We start from the raw sequence: 6000 nt of genomic DNA on the forward strand, positions 1-6000 counted from the left end.
CAAGCAATTTTTGTGGAGATCTTCTAGGAAGGAGAGGCGTTTTGGATTTCACCCTATTCTTATGCATTTGTAAACACTTACAATGCCTTTTGGGGTTTGCATTTACTGATTTTTTGGTCTAAATGAGCAACCACATGTTTCTTTGAAGCCACATTTTGGGGGATCAAGACTCCACGAAGATGCAATCTCCTAGTTCGTTTTTACCTCTCTTACCTAGGCATGGAGTTTGTGACAAGTTTTCAGTTATATTAATGGGTCATTCAAGATGCATTTGTAGCCACGTTTTTTCCACGTGACCCTCATTTGGCTGCGTATTGGAAAGATTTAACGCCATTTCTCCATCTCCTCCTTGGGCGTTTGGGTTTGACACTTTCATACATGGTATTTCCCTAGGATTTGGCCCTATTTTCTTGCATCTATAACCACGTTTTGCAACTAAAGACATTTTTCCCAAAATGTGGCAAGGGTTTGGGAATTGCGGTTTGTTTCTATTTATTGGATATTCTTCTTCATTCCAAGTTTGATTGCATTTTTGCAGAAGCATTTTTAGTTTGAAGTAAGGTATGTTTTCCTTTCTTTCTTGTTCCATTTTATTATTTTCTTGTTTTCTTAATTTTCCTTCTTAGTTGCATTTTTGAAAATATGTTGTTCTTCCCCCCAAAATCGGTTTTTGTGAGAGAGATCTTCCCCTTGGTATGAAATTTTTGAATTGCATTGTTCTTTCCATATTCCCTCTTTACTTGTATTCAAGATTTTTAATCCCGATTACAAGTTCGCTAGAAATTCTTGTTCTTCCCTTACGGTTAAGGAATTTAACCATTTTTGGTTAAAATTCCAAGTTGAAGAGTGTGAAATACCCCCTCCCTTTCAAATTCGGGTTTTAAAAACCAGATTACATGTTGAAAAGTTCTTCCCATTTTCATGAAAATGATATTCCCGGATTTTCCCATCCATTCATGTTTCCCATATCCGTACATTTCATTTCCGTCATTTTCCGCAAGTCAAATTCTCATTTTCCATCCATTTCTCCATTTGCAAATTTATAAGTGTACTTGCATTCGGGTTTTAAAACCTCGATTGCATGTATGTTCTTTCCAACTTGTATACTTGCAAAAATTTCCCCAAGATCCGAAATTGGTCAAAGTCAAGATTTTCCCATTTCTATATATTTCCCCTCTTCCTCTCACAAAATCATGAAATTCAAGAATCAAAGTTTTTCCCATTTGAATTCCTATTTGAAGAAGGAAGAATGATATTTGCAGCTGACTATGATGTTGCCTTAACTCTTTTAAGTCTTCATCACAGTATTCCAGGTTCACAATCAATGTCAGATTTGTCGGCATCTCCAGTTTCAAAAAAGATGAAGTACAAATATGACAAATATTAAAACGAGGTAACACCTTCCCAAGTTTCTTCCCCTTTGGATCATATCAGAGATACGGAAATAGAGCACGTTGATATGTCAGAATTCGTCAAGAGGGTAGAAGATCCACAGGATATTGCAGAGGCTGTTGGATAGCCATACTCATCATGCATCTTCTTTCTCGGTGGCTGCCCTAGAACCTGAATTTGTTCTCGCTTGTGCCCATCATATTGACAAAGAGACAAGAATCATCAAAAATGATGATGGCGAAGCTATAATCCACCTTGATGCAAATACGATCGAGAAGGTCTTCAGAATACCTCCTGCACCTGTTTACATGGAAATCACCAAAGAAAGTGCAGCAGAGTATTATGTGAAGAGGGAAACAGATTGCAAGCGACATATCAACAGGTGGATCCAAGAGCCACGAGCCTCCTTCTCAAGGTGGGCGAAGTTGTACCGCAGCGATTTCAAATGGGAAATAGGAGACACCATAACCCTTCTCAGCAGCATGATGGGTCTCGAGTATTCTAATGCCTTTGAGCCATGGATGTATCAGTTCATCATGTTCATAAGGCAGTCTCATCACATTTCATGGGGAGAAGTCATCAGCGATGCCTTGTGTGAACAACTTGCAGCAGTCCCTACTACCATGACCTTCTTCATGAATTCGTATTTGGTATATTTGGCAGCATCACTTAGACACTTTCTAGGTCTTTCTACCAAGGGTGATCGCTCACTTATACCAGTCTGGGAATATTATGACCAGTTGCCGTTGAGACCCAACAGATTGCATTTCAAAAGAGTTCAAGATACATTCTTCGAATATTTCATGTGTCTTTTTGAAAGAACTCTGAGGAACAAAAGAGTATCAGATGAGGCATGGGAAAGGGTGTGCGAATATGGATGTTTGTTTCTGCAGTTTCCCACCTTCACCTATATGAGAATTGGATGCTATGGTGGTCAGCCATATATGCCTCCTAGATACCCGACTGATAAGATCATTCTTATGGAGTTGGGAATACAGATCATGGTTGTCCACACTTTTCAGTCTACTAGACACAAGGTTGGAATGGAGATCTCTACCACAAATCCATTGAAAATTGGCCGGTATTCCCTTGTCACATCTATGAAAGTTAAGGCCATGGAGACTGAAGTGCAGGAAATCAAGCTCAAAAGGTTTAAACCTAGAGCTGAATTTAATTATAGGGGTATGAAGGAGAAGATCAAGAAATCCTTTGTGCACGTGCATTGCATTGAAGACATCTGGGTAGATCTCCGCATAGAAGCCGAAGTTCTGAAGATGGATTACTGCAGGCTCACTGTTGAGCAAATTGTTGATTTGAACTTGATGGATATCCCACAAGGGATGATTGATGATGGGCACATACTTGATCTTGAATACATTTCTCGGAGAGTTGAGGAAGCTCCACTTCCTTTGATCCAATGGTCGCACAAAGAGTGCATATCCATCCTTGAGAAATTTCAGCCTATCTTGGCTAGCACTAACGCATGGCTGAAAAGTAATGTTGTTAGACTTATAAAAATCAAGGTTGGAAAAGAAGATGATTCTACGGGGCCTCTTGGACGTAAATCTGAGATTCAGGTTGACAACAAGGAAGGTGCATCATCTTCGAGCACAAGGATCAATTTGCGAGTTAGTCGGGCAGTAGTGCTTCCTCCTAAGGAAACAACAGTTCGTGGGAAGGAAAAATCATGATTTCATGTTCAAGTGGTTGATCTAGATAATTCAGAAGAGGGGCAGCAATTTGATGATGCTCCTAAGTCTCCAGTTTCAGACTCGCCTCCTAAGATTATTCCTCCAATTTCCATTGAGACGCTTCTTTCTCCTCCTGATTTGCTTGTGGATGAATCTCCTCAGAATGCTATTCCCATTTCAGCATACGAGTTGTCTCCTGATCATCAACAAGAGGCTGTGTTAGAAATTCCTAAGGATATTCCTACTTACATCCAGTTATCAGAAATTGATACTTCCACTTCTAATTTTAAAGAATTTATGAGGCAATCTTCCTGCCCATTGGTAACTAAGCAAACCGTGGTCGCTGTCCAAACAAATATTCCTCCCAGGATGACCACGGAAATTCAAACAGAAATTGCTTCTCCTTTGCCTACAGTTGCTACTGAAGGGGAGTTGATGACTTTGCCTCCATGGCTCAGCTCTTTTACTCCAAAAAAGAAGAAGCAAGAAATCTCACCTTATGCCTTCGATTATCTACAACTGAAACAGTCCAGATCCAGAGTTGCTAAGAAGGCCAAGACTATCTCCAGAGTAACTGTTGACAACAACAAGATGAAGGTAGCTGAAATTGTGGAATCTATTGCAGATAAGCCACTTGAAGAAATGCTAGCTGCTGATCATAAGGTTACAAGGATAGAGTTGGGCAAACAAACGCATGAGGTCATTAAACATGATGCTCAGTTCTCCGTACCTTTGCTGGTGCAAAGGTGTGATGAGCTTCTAGCAAAGAAAGACAAGCTAGAAGATGAAAACTGACAACTTATGGCAGCCGTTCATAAAATTACAAAACCTACTACTGAAGGGAGTACCTCCATAGGTTCTTCTGGTTCCCAAGAATCAATTCGTGGAGTGGAAAGGGCTGCTCAGAAGGTACAAGCATTGGATTCCTGGGTTGATCAGCTTCATGATCTATGTGCACAGGTAATGAAAGACATTTTTCAGATGATGTCTAAGTTAGAGACCATTGAGGAGAAATTGGATCAGACTTCTAATACTTTCAAAAAGAATCTGGAAAGTGTTGAAGAGAGTTTGACAATCTGGCGTACCATGCCCCAACAATAGCTGACTGTTTTGTAGGAGCATGCCATCATCTCTTCCAAGGTCATGTACTTGGAATTTGAAGAGCTCCTGGAAAACAAGGGCCTTGTTCTTAAATCCCTCATTGAGAAGATCGGTGATGCAAAGAGATTCCGGGGTGAAGTTTTCCGAGATATTGTCTCACATTGTGAAAGGGCCTCTTGCAAAATAGCAAGTCAGGATGGAGAGATGATTCCAGAAGAAGAAATTCTTGTGATTTACCGATGAGGATTCATAATGAATGGAGGAGCGAACAATTCTCAGTCGCTTCAATTCAGATATTGATGAAACACCAAGCCTTTTTGCATGAAATCCAGTCTATCCTGAATAAAAACAACTTTGTGCTCCTCCAGTGTCATGACACTATTGTGAAGACCATGGTTGTTGCCAAGAACACCCATGAACCAAATTCCAAGGAACTACAAATGAGCATCCAGAAGTGACGTAGAGGTATGGTACCAACAACTTGAAAATGCTCCAAGTTGCTCACTTGCTCAACTGGCAACCCAATCCCTTTCAAAAAAGATTTTCCCAACCAAACCTCACACCTTGACAAGCAATAGATCAATGTCTCATTTCAATTGTTTTCATCCCCATAACACCCCACTAAGACATTTACAAAGGCTATCAACTTTGGTTTGTCAACCCCACAGGCAAAGTGCTCAAAAGTTGCTCAAATGGCTCACACCCCTCCAAAATGGTTCTACAAGTACACAAAGACTCAAATAAAGTTTATTAGGATCCAACAACCTCCAATGATGTTAAACAACCCTCAGATTGGGTTGATCAAGTCTCAAAGGGGTCAAAGTGCAAAATGGCTATTCTAGCCAACTAGCCCTCAAAAGTGACTTTTTGGTTTCTCTCCCAAAAACTACAAAGGACAAAGAAATTTTATTTTATATTCACCATTAACAAACTAGGACAACACTTTTTCCAAAATAGTTTGATCTGGAACCTCCTACAAATACCATTTCTAGTAAACCCTCAACTAGGCTAATGGGGCTAAAGGAGCACTTTAACAAAGGAACTACCCTCCAAACCTGCAATTTCTCAAGGGAAGCAATTGGAACACCTTGGGGTATCCAATTAATCACCAAATACCGAGTTATAGCTTCTGGTTTGCATTAAAACTAAAGTTATGGGGACTGTTCATGAATTTTATTCAATTCCCACAACCAGTCACATAGAGATGCCTGGCCAAATTTAATAAACTCTCACCCAAACTGCATCCTTTCGGTCTGAAACCTTTTGGATATTAAAATAAACTCCCAAATCCTCCATTTCACCAAGTTTTAGAATTTTCCCATTGTGGATTTGGAAGAAATGGGAAATTGAAGTTGAAGCCCTAGGAAAGGGTACTTTTCTGGGCTGTTTGGATCTATTACAACTTTTCTCCCTCAATAATCCACCTCCAGACCTCTGGTTGGATTCAAAAGAAAGGTATTTCACCCCTCTAACTCCCCAGGAATGAATTTTATAGTTTAGAGGTTGTGAAATTCCATACCAACCAAAAGAACAGCAAATTTTCTAGAAAATGCAGTTTTTTTATTCATTTCAAATATCAAGTTTTACAAATTTCAACCACAACAACCGCCACACGAGTTTGTTGAGGCATTTTATAGTTTTCCCAACATGTTCAAACTGATTTTAGATGGTTATGAACATTGGGAAACCAATTACAACAACTTTTTGAAAAGTTGCTTTACAAATTGACAACTTTGTCAATTTTTGACATTTTTTGCATTTTGTCATTCAAACTAATTTTATCATCAACCTAGGGACTGTTGATGTGTTTTTTATG

Source organism: Cryptomeria japonica, chromosome 7 (assembly GCF_030272615.1).
Source record: "Cryptomeria japonica chromosome 7, Sugi_1.0, whole genome shotgun sequence".
Lineage (NCBI taxonomy): Eukaryota > Viridiplantae > Streptophyta > Pinopsida > Cupressales > Cupressaceae > Cryptomeria > Cryptomeria japonica.